This window comes from Eublepharis macularius, chromosome 6 (genome assembly GCF_028583425.1).
Source record: "Eublepharis macularius isolate TG4126 chromosome 6, MPM_Emac_v1.0, whole genome shotgun sequence".
Classification (NCBI taxonomy): Eukaryota; Metazoa; Chordata; class Lepidosauria; order Squamata; family Eublepharidae; genus Eublepharis; species Eublepharis macularius.
This window is the reverse complement of record NC_072795.1, coordinates 89372227-89383624: the sequence shown is the minus strand read 5'-3', so window position 1 is coordinate 89383624 and position 11398 is coordinate 89372227. Positions and strand designations below refer to the sequence as shown.

At 41.4% G+C, this 11398-nt stretch overlaps 1 protein-coding gene across 1 annotated transcript in view; it reads left to right on the top strand.

Moving 5' to 3' along the window:
- Positions 1–1931: 1931 nt before the first annotated feature.
- The window catches only part of FAM53B (family with sequence similarity 53 member B), a 135302-nt gene continuing 125835 nt past the window's right edge, over positions 1932–11398 (top strand). The window contains exons 1-2 of the mRNA XM_054982830.1: positions 1932–1986; positions 9814–9907. The gene's annotated coding sequence lies outside the window, so the exon portion shown is untranslated. The remainder of the gene's footprint in view (positions 1987–9813; positions 9908–11398) is intronic.

Sequence of the window (11398 nt, the reverse complement as noted above, 5' to 3'; positions counted from 1 at the left end):
GATGGAAGGCTGAATCAACCTTGAGCTGGCTACCTGAACCCAGCTTCCGCCAGGATTGAACTCAGGTCGTGAGCAAAGCTTGGGCTGCAGTACTGCAGCTTACCACTCTGCACCACGGAGCTCTTTTTTGTGCTGAGTATCTTATTGGAAATGCTATAGCTAGAATTACAACATCTTTGTCTCTAGTGATTCATACCATGCAAAGGGAACTATGTTAGAATAAGCAAGCACATTTCCAATTTCCCATGGCATTTAAATTCACAGATAAAATATAGCTTTTGCTTTATATTGCAAAAACAGATAAATTTAAAACTAAACAGAATCTTATCTATTTCAGTACTTTCTCTGAACATAATTGGGGCACCTGCTCCATATTTTGCTCCACTTTGATTGGGGCCAAGTTAACTGCCACCAGATACTTTCATCATCTGCTCCCAATTACAAATCTGTGTCCCAAGAGAAGATCCCCTCCCCTGGAGAAGGCAAAAAATATTCCTTGCCAAAAAAATTTGAGAACAATTGGTTCTGTGCTTCTGTCTGTTTTGTTTGATTTATTGTTTTTAATGGTTAAATATGTATTGTTATTATGCTGGGAGCTGCCTGGTGCCTTTCAGGAATTTCTTTTTATTATGGAAATAAATAATGAATCTTGCCAAAGCCGAGCAACTCCACCTCTCTTTTCATTTTAGTCATTCAAATCCAGATGGCATGTTATCCTAACGTAGCAGCATTTTTGTTAAAAGGCGAGCCGGCTGTGTGGGTCAGTGCCTATATATTCTCCTCTGAAAGCAGATGGGTCTTCTTGTAGTTAATCGGGCGGCGAGCAGCATGACTGTCTAAAAAGTCCCAGAAGACATTAGTTTCTACCCTTTGTGACATTGCAAATGATCGAAACGCCTCTTCGGTGCCAACACATTTCTTTGCGCTCACTCTTTCTTCTTTCCAGAGCCGGGCTGATGGAGCCGGGCAGCATCAAGTGCCAGGGTTTAATTACTACGACGCTAAACAGGATGCCCAAGAGGTCAGATCCCAGGGCCTGGCAGCCTTACCCTCTGACCTGGAAGCCCTCCTCCTAACTCCGGATATGCTCAGGAGAGCGTGTGCATCTTTTGCGGAGCTCGATGGGGCTCTGCAGCGCCGGGGACATACATTAGGGACACGCCAAAATGCGCCCTCTTTGTCCCCACTTGCCAGTCCCGGGAAAGGAGTGCCGGGGCTGAGGCTTGGCTTCGTTCCAGGCAGGCGTCTCCTCCGCAGGAAATCTCCCGCAAAGGCGGTGCAAAGCAGCCCGGCCTTTGGAGCGAGCGTGGGGCTGGCCATGTGTACATAATCAGTCTGTGTCTCTCCCTCCCCGCGGCGCTGCCAATCCCAGGAGCGGCGACCTCAAAGCGCGCACGACAGGCCCGGGCCGCCCTCTAGCCCAAGCCTCGCCGAAGCCTGCTTCCAAGCCGCCGCCCCCCCGTCCCTGCCCAGCTCTCAAGGGCTGCCGCCCTTCCCTCGCCTTGCCCCAAGGGAGCCTACAACGCACAGGCGTGCCCAGAGCAACTCAGCAGCAGCCGCACGAACCGGGCCGTGCCTTCAGCAGCCCGGGCAAGGAAGGAGGGTTCGCAGAGAGAGGATCCAGGAAGCGGCCAGCCTGCTTCCTCTCTCCGGGAGGATCGGTCCACAGCGCCGTCGTTGCAGCGGGGGAGTCGTGGAGCCGCCTTTCCAAGAGGTTGTCCTTCGGGTCCCCTCGGGCCCCCGCGGCGGGAGCTCTGGCATCGGGGCCGGGACGCTGTCCGCCAGGGTAAGAGCCCCTGCCCCGAGCGGCGTGTCGGGCGCCCCGCGGTGCCTTGCAGTCCTCCAGCCTCTCCCCTCTTCCCTGCTCCTGTGCCATTGGTCTAGTCCTGGGCAGATATTGTTACAATGTGTAGAAGAGCAGAGCTGCGGTGCTCTCAGTCCCCTCTTGGACAGAGAGCGCAAGAGAGGCTGCCCGGATGGCTTGAGGTGTGGGCGATTTACGGCTTGCTTTTATTCCCCCCCCCCTTTACCCCTCTTTTAAAAATGCCTTGCGTGGAGCTGAAAGCAGCTCGAGGTGGGGAGATGACAGGGCGGTCAGAGCGAGGAAAGCAAACCTCCCCTCTTGGGCTGCGAGGCTGCTCTTGGGCATCGAGGAAAGGAGCGCATAGGCAAAGAGGAGATTGAGATTTTGGGGAGGGGGGTATGCGCGATCCCGGTTCCTGAAGACTGCACGGTTCTGGGTTGCCACGAACTAGAAAGCGTATCCTTTTCGAGTATGGCCCGGAGAAGCAGGGAGGTGTGGGGGAGGGGCCGCTTCTCGAAAAGTTTCGGAATGGTCCGTCTGCTCGCTGAACTTTAGAGAGGGGGACGCCGAGCGGCGGAGGACTGGCTAGTGGGCTCGAGTGAGTGATTGGAGGGACTGTAGCCGGTGCTTGTCCGCTGGAAGATGCAGCAGGAAGGGTGGTTGACATTTTTTCCCTTTCTACCCCTCCCCATTAGATTGGTTTCTCTTTTTTACAAAATAAATTAATTAATGCATATGCATGCCTGCTTTCTGTACACGGCGGTAGGCTCTGTCCTTGAAAGGCTCTTGTAAAGTCACATTTTTTGCAAGATGACTTTGATTTGTCAGCTACACCAGAGTTTACTCCTTAGGCTTGATGTTTCTCTCCCCAGCCCTCTCTGGATGAAATAAAGAAGTCAGAGCATAATCAGGGCTCGAAGCACGTACTGCTGTACATGAGTGTCTTACAGCTTTGTTTGTCAGGAGTGTTTCTATATATTCCATGTAGTCCATATTTTCCACATATTTTACTTGAACTGTATTTTCCCCCCTTTCCCCCTTAGGGATAATGTAGAATGACATTTCAGTACTGAGTGTTTTACGCATTTAGGTAGTGAATTTGCTGTAGTTGATCCAGTGAGGGCTGTCATTAACTATCTAGCTGTAGTTTGTGAACTGTACCTTTCCATACTTTCAACTATCTTCTACTTCCATTAAAATTTATTCACTGTGAATTGGGAGTTATCATTTTGATTTTTATTTATAAAGGAGAATATGGTGTAACTGATTGCTGTCGTTGGATAAAAGAAAAGCAATTTGGATTTTCAAGGAATCTTAGCTTTAATGGATGTTAGTTTACTGGATATGCAGATATATAATTTTAGAAGGGATGATTTCTTACAAGGCCTGGTTAAAGCAGACAAATAGATGTTAACATCCATTGACCCATATATGAACAGAGGACAGTACAGAAGACATGTGGCAAGTGTTGATGAACATAACAGCTCACTCTGCAAGATCTCTGTTCTTTATTTTGCCGTCAAGCTGTGGTTTTATTCTAATATATGCCTGCTCTGCAACTTTGTGCAGGTCTGATATTTGAGATTAGATAGGCTCACAGTGTGCAAATTTTTACCTCTGTGAAATAAAGACAAGGAAGCTGTAAAATCTGGAGCACTTCTTATCTGTGTCACAGCCCCCATTTTGGATCAAGTGAAACTGCCTTGTGCTGAGATGATTTACAAGGGAGCTCTTATCTGTGGTCTTGGCAGCATAGTACATGGCAACTCTGCTCTGCATTTGGGAGGCCTCAGTGGTACATAGCTGATCTGTAGAGAGAAGCTACAGAACCTAGCGTATAACCAGGCGCATGAGGCAGGGAAAGGCACTAAATGTGTGCTTGCGTGTCGAGTTGCATGACAGGATTAAGCTGTAGCCTTAAAATATGTGGATTGGTTTCTGTGAAGTGCTACAGGTCTTTCCCCTTCCCCCTGCCACCCCCAAAGATCCCCCACCAAACCACTATTGGAGCTGTTTGAGAGGAGCCTCATGGGTAAGGTGTGGGTAGAGGCAGTGAGGAAGAGGATCTGGGCAAGATTTACCCTTCTACCTCTTGCCCAAATGGAAGTTTGCTGTGCTTTGTTTTTTCTCTTAGTAGAAGATGTTGGGTGCTCTTGTTCACCTCACTGTAGCCCCCCTGCCCTGATTTGTGGTGTTTTTGTCCACATGACTCCTCTAAGTCCGAGTATTGACTTTTCAGCAGTTCTAGGGGGGCTTCTGGGGGAAGGTGAGGAAAAATCTGCCTCTTTGATTGTCTTGAGCTTCTTCTTCATAGGATCCAGCATTGAATTAATATATATTACGTGCTCTTCCTGATTTAAGAATAAATAACTATTTAAGGATGGAAAATAATGCCACAAGAAGTAGTGATTCTGATCAGGATTCTGAGGAACATTTTAATTAAGCAGTGTAATATAGTGTTAACATACTTGGAGATCAAGGTTCAAATCTTTTTGCAGTGAAGTTGACTGGGTGGCCTTAGGTAAGATGCTACTCCTATGTCTCAACCTAATGTATTCTTAAGATAATTGTTGTAAAGATAAAGCAAGAATGATTACCGTAACCTGCCGCAAGCTTATGATCACTTGCAGTACTCCCTCTGGATAGATTGATGCAGTACATTTTTATCCTGCCCTTCCGCCAAGGAGCTTAGAATAGCAAATATGTTTCTCTTTCGCCCTATTTCATCCTCTCAGCAGCCTTGTGAGATATGTTTGCCTAAGAGAGAAGGATTGAGTCAAGATCACACTGAGGCCCAAGGTCCCCCAGGGAGCTTCATGGCTGAGTGGGAATTTGAACCTAAGAGTCCCTGGTCCAAGTCTGACACTATACCACACTGTCATGAACATGAAACTAGATGGTGGTTTATAGCAGCTAGAGTATCGTATCTCTAGCTCAGCGTAAGGAATATTAGGACATGGCCAATTCAGCCAACAGACCAGAGAAACCAGAATTCAGCCTACAGACCCTACCCAAAGAGATTATTTCTTTCCCTGGGACTTTCCCCCCAAGAATTGTTTCCACTTTTTCCACTGGAAACTGGGGGGCACACAATGAAATATTTTATTCTTTGGAATTAGTGAAATGCTTTTAAAGACAAGGTTTACTTACTCAAAGTGTGTAGTGTAAAAATTGTTTTGCCTTCAAATCTATAGCATCAGATAATGATAAAATTATGCTATATATGCCTACAGAAGTTAAAGATATATCTGTTGTTTCAGTGTGTAGGCTAAAATGTGTATGATGATAATACACTACTGAAAAGCTTTCCGTGTTACAAAGTTTAACTCCGTATATTGGGAGTCCTATTGTGACTGTATGATACTGTTTCTTTGCAAATAATACACTTTTTTGTTTACTACAAAATTTCTGTTTTCAGCTTTAATTTTTTCCCTGCTTCAGGTAGCAAAAATTAAGATGCATGTGCTAAGGGAGCATAAGGTATAGCAATTTACTCTCTTTATCATTGAATATCTTTGCTTTTTTGGGTGTAGAAAATTAAGAAAATTGCACCATTCTAAGCCCATTTCAGTGGCCTTGGAAGGGTGTAACTCTGTTTAGGACTGCACTGTAAGGAATTTATATGTTTAAATTCTATAAATATGACATAGATTTGTGTATGCTAATTGAGTAATTAATCATGTATGTTGTGATGTTAAAGGTTTCGGTTTTATAAGGAAGAAAAGATTCAATATATTTTTCCTTCATGGCTTCAGAATTTCCAGAAATTGTACATCATTAGTTACCCACCCATCCTTATCAATTAAAGACCTTCTCTTCACCAGGTTGGCATACTTCCATATTTCCTGTTCATACTGAAGAATTTTTTGGACAATATTTTCCCCTAATTATTGATTAAAGATGTTCCAAACTTTGGTTAGTTCTGAGAACTACTGGGAAATAGGACTGCCTGTTCAGAAAAATCTGTTTGCTAAAACCAACTAGCTCTTAAATAGTTTTATGAGAATTAATCTAAAAATCTACATCACTGTTGTCTTATCATGTGGAATACTTTATTTGGGTGCAGTTTTTGTTTGAATTATTCAAGAGGTTATAATGTTTTGTAGGACTATGTTTGTTTCTCCCCAGTTAATGCAAAATGAAATGCTTAAGGTTTGTGACACATTCCCACACTCTCTTGCCAATTGTTTTTGTGTCAAGCCAACACATGAGTCTTGAGATGCTTTAGGCCTCCTCTGTTTGATCTAGAAGTGTACCCATTTGCACACACACATCTCTGGACAAGTTATTTTAAAACTGAGCTACAGTGTATTGTGTAATATGTTGATAAAAGGACTTCAGCTGGAGGAGTGGTTCCCAACCTTTTGGATATGGTGACCCATAAGTTCAGATCTGCTTAGTACAGTGACCCAGTCAGAGTCGGTGCAAGGTTTTCTGGTGCCCTAGGTGAAGTATGACCTTGGTGCCTATCTATTGTTTTTGAGAAACCAACAAAAACCATGTCCTACTATGAACCCTGGGAAGTGGCATCCTGAAGTACACAGTTTTTGTATCTGAGGGCTGTATTTCAGCAATTGACTGCCCTTTTCTTCTCTATTACTCCCTCTACTCCCCCTTTAAGATTGTAAGAAACTCACTCTAGTTACCATCAGGATGCATTTTACTTGATTCTTTATCAATGAACACGCATATGCAGTGAAGAAAAAAAACCCCAGCTAACATATGATGACATGGAAGATACTGTTTCTAGGGTCAGGTCTTAGTTTCCAAAATATAGTCAAAGTCTTACCACAAATTGAGTATCAAAGTTGGTTTTTGTAGGAGCCACTTCACATGTGATTTTCCTACAGAAATTTTATTCTACGTGGGAAAATGTTTTTGCCTGTAAATTTACTAGTTGGTGGATGAATTTCTCCCCCTCACTATTGGTGCAAAAGCTGGAGAAAGTGAGAACGTGAGAAGCTGACATGGAGAAAGAGGAGAGAAAGAGAGCAATGCAAAGGGCAGGGACTGCCATTAAGGAGGGCTGGGTCCCAACTCACAGGTTGGGAAACTGAGCTAATCAACCCAGATGTTAATGTTTTATTTGTAAATATTCAAAGAGTATATCTCATTTAGGTTAAAAATGACTTTCAAGTTTCAAAAAGTTTCAGATGGGTAGCCGTGTTGGTCTGTAGTAGAAAAGCAAGATTCGGATCCAGTTGTACCTTAAAGACCAACTAGATTTCTAAGGTATGAGCTTTTGAGAGTTAAAGTTCCCTTTGTCAGGTGCAAAAAGTAATACTGGCTTGGACTAATCGAGGATCTAAAATTTCACAGTTCCTGGGGCAGCGTTATCTTTCTCTCTTTCCTTCTTTTCATCCTGCTTCATTCGATGTGCCTCTCCAGCACTGGATTTTCATGTTATTTCTTGAAAGAACCATTTGTTCTCCAGTAATGATGCACAAGGTGTCAGCATGGGCTGACCTACCTGACTCTGCCAGATGCTCCTGACATCATAGTTTTTGATATTTAGGGGGAAAGAAAATGCTTCTATACCCGCTTTCAACAAATGTAAGCCATGCCAAGCTGCTCAGTGATTTAATATGCTATGGGGGAGCATTTGTATAAGTAGGCCAGTGAAAGGGCTAATGAAGTGTCCAGTATGATATAGTAAGAAGAGCTCATTGTTCCATACAACGTATTCCTTTCTTTTTCAGAGGTTATTTTTCTCCAAACATTTTTCACTGGTTCATGAATGGTTGCTTTGCAATCCACCAGAACTGCACACTTGTATGTGTGTGTGGTACTGAGGCTAGGTTTTATATTCTCCATTTGTTTTGGTGCTGTTTTCTTAAAATTTTACACTGGCAAGTCTGGATCAGGTCTGGTCAATGCCTAGATGGTAGAATAATTGGGATTTGTGAAACCTACGTATTCTGGGTAGACAGGTTAGTCTGATGTTAATCAGATCTTGGAAGCTAAGCAGGGTCAGCCATGGTTAGTATTTCGATGGGAGATAACCAAGGAAGTCCAGGGTTGCTGCATGGAGGCAGGCAATGGCAAACCATGTCAACTCATATCTTGCCTTGAATACCCCATGAAGGGTCGCCATAAGTTAGTTGACTGTAAATTGATGGAACTTTATACCACGACGTACTCTAAATAAATATTCTGGCACCAGTGAATAACCGTGCTTTACAGAATAACAAGAATAGAACTGCTTTATTCTTTTCAAAGGAACTGCTCAAGGGCAATTAGGTAACCAATCTGTGTTTTTCTTGGGGCAAATGTATTCTGATGTCATGAAACTGGAGAGTTACCAGAGGAAAACTTGGAGTACCTGTCCAGGATCAGTTGAATGCAACTCTGTGAAGAACGCAGTGCTTTTGGAGATATGCATTTACTAACAGAGATTGTTTAGTACGACCTGTTTTAGAGCTGAGTAAATTCCCTTTTATATAAAAACAGTGGGTAAACAGAGTTTTTTCAGATCTCTGAGATTTTTAAAATTCACTTTTGTCAGAGCCCTTTCTAAACTGTTTTGAAATTGGTGGTGTGCTTTGCAGCTGGTTCTCATGTGTCTGTGAGAAAAATGCCTGGCCATACAAGGCTTTGCTATATTGGTTAAAGTATGTTGCCTTGTTTAAAGGTGTGTTTCTTATATTATATTATATTATATTATATTATATTACATTACATTACATTACATTACATTACATTATTATCAAATGAACTTGTCCATATTATCAAATGATGATTGATAATAATATCAAATGAACTGGACAACTGGCTACTTCAGATTGTTTCAGGTAGGTAGCTTGGTTAATCTGCAGTAGAAGACAAAGATATGGGTCCAACTACCTTAAAGACCAGCTACATTTCCAAGCTATGAGCTTTCAAGAGACAAAACACCCTTTGTCAGATACAAGGAGTGGGAAAAGGTAGGAGACTTTATACTCCAGGCAGATGGTGGGAGGAGTGTTCTAAATTAGGGTATCAAGGAGCTAGCAATAATACATTGTAATTAGCTTGATGGAGCAGAGGTGTGAAGGGCAGAAAATTAGCATCTGTGGTGAAATAAAATTCCTAAACCCCAATTCAGCCCTGGGAGATCCATTGCTCCACACCCTAGATCACTGAAATTGAGTTAATTTGGAATAATGTACCCCCCCCCGGGTTGAATTGGGACATAGAATTTTTCTCCTTTCCCACTCTTTGCCTGAATTATAAAGACTCCTATCTTTTCCCACTCCAAAGGGAGATTTGACTCTTGAAAGCTTATAACTTGGAAATCTAGTTGGTCTTTAAGGTGCTATTGGACCCAGATCTTGCACTTCTACTTCAGATTACAATCTGCTATTACAATATTTGATTTGTATGGGACTGCCAACATTCCTGTTATCCTATATCAAGGCATTTGAGTAAAAGTAAGCTAAATTGGGGAGAGAAAAAGCTGCTTCAAAGGGAACTGCTCAGATCTTGAAAAATGTAATATTCGTTCACTTTTCTGAAATGGAAACAAATAATAAATAGTGCTCCATAATAAAACTTACACATTTGAGGGGTTAATGTTAAAGGGCAAGAAATGGCCTATTATTAAGTTTTCACTATATTATATTTTCTGCATCAGAATTCCTTGTGTGGACGTTACCAAGAGAATGGCTCTTTTGTTTCTATGCACTTTCTTACAAAGGCTTCTTCATGTGTTACATTTTTACATACAAGTTAGAGCCATGTCTCTCCATGGCAACAGGAGAGATGTTCCAGTTCTCGAAAAGATCTATGTAATTTGGAACTCTTTTTGAAATTTAATTGATTTAATGAAACAGAAAAAGCTTTAATGTCCTTTATTAAATCATTAGAATATCTCTGTGGGCATTTTCTTGAAGATCCTGGGTTTTTTTTTTTTGGTTTGGTGGAGATATGGACTGAAGGACTATAAAAAAGCTGGTCAATTAATGTATTTTCAGTTGAAAGTCTAAGTTTCACCATGTCTGACTTGCCTTTTTATTCCATTATCCTTCAAGGTAGGTGGTGAGTGACCATGGCAGAAGCCATCTCTGCTGACTAAGGAAACGAGGAACATCACTGAAGGACCTTGAAGATCTCTGCATTTCAAAGGTACTATCGATTTCCCTCATTGCTCAAGTTAAATATAGATTTTAAATAATTGTTTCAGAGAGGCTTCTACCATCTACTGCTAGGATGGGCATTGACAGTCAGTACTTGAAGGAACATTGCCGGGGTTCTTAGTAATTTAAGGCACAGTATAGACGCAGTGTTTCATAAGTCTAGTCCAATAAATGAAGACAGTAAACAAATAAATAAAGACTTATTTACTCAGTAAGAAAGGCAGTGTAGTAGAGTTGAGTTGAAACAGCTAAGATTACATTTACTTGTAGTAAACCCTGTTGAACTCTGTAGAACATGTTGATAATTTGAGTAAACGTATGTGAGATTGGGATGTAAAGCTGCACCTTTCAGTGGCAGTTAAGTACTGTTGAACTCACTGAGATTTATAAGCATGCCTAGATCAAATTTCAAGGCTGTTAAGATTATGAATCTTCTGATTACTTGGAAAGTACTCGAGGTCAAATTTTCTCCTACTGAAAACCACAGTGAGCTTTAAATTATAAGTCTACTGTTAATGAGTTTGTCTTTTATAAGTTAATATTTATTATAGAGTAATTAATACTTACTTAATGAAACAATGTTTTATTAATCCAATGTGGTTTTTTGGGTAGAGCATTCAACTTTGTTTTGAAGGAGAGGTCTTTAAAACAGAACTTAGATATTGACTTGCTGGCTGGCCTCTCTGAGATTCTTCCTGTGCCTGATGCTCTTATGTCTAAAATTCTAACAATGATACATCGTTCATACTTCATAGTGTTGTTGTGATGATAAAGGAGGTCGTGATTGTAAAACACATTTCAGACTTAGTAGAATCCATCTAAAACGTTTCTGCATAAACTCCTTTGAAGTGCATGGTACATAAAGTATCCTCCCTTAACTTCTAATGCCATGGGAATATTGCATGCTTATTAATGTATTATTTCCAAATATAGAAATTATTATATCACAGAGTCTTATCTAGTTAAATGGGCAAAGTTCTGTCTGCAATCATCGCTTATAATACTTCCAAATATAAGAGGATGTGAATTCATACTACTTTGGGTTGCGGTCATGTAGGATTTTGTACTTCTACAGCCTTGTTATCCACAATTTTCAGTTGTACTAGCTAGTAAACTTTCCTTTATCCATAAGTTTGAGACTAAAGGCAAGAGCTTTGATTCAGAATTTTAAGTGGGTTGGTTCTCGCTCCTCACTTTTATAGAGCTTGCCACACTTTACTTTTTGAAGAATGTTGTATTTAAAAACTTATAGCTGAATTAGAGTTACACAAACACAGCAAAAGTCCAAGTAAAGGTCTTTTTCCATGCACACTATTTTTTTTGTAAAACATAAAGCACACACAGTCTTAACATTGCTAAAGTTTGCCATGCATAAACTCTGAATTTAAATTCTATAAAGACATTGAATTATATAACCCATGGGGTAACTAAAGCCAACTGTAGTATAGCAACCCAATACTCCTGCTAAGTTAGCAAATTG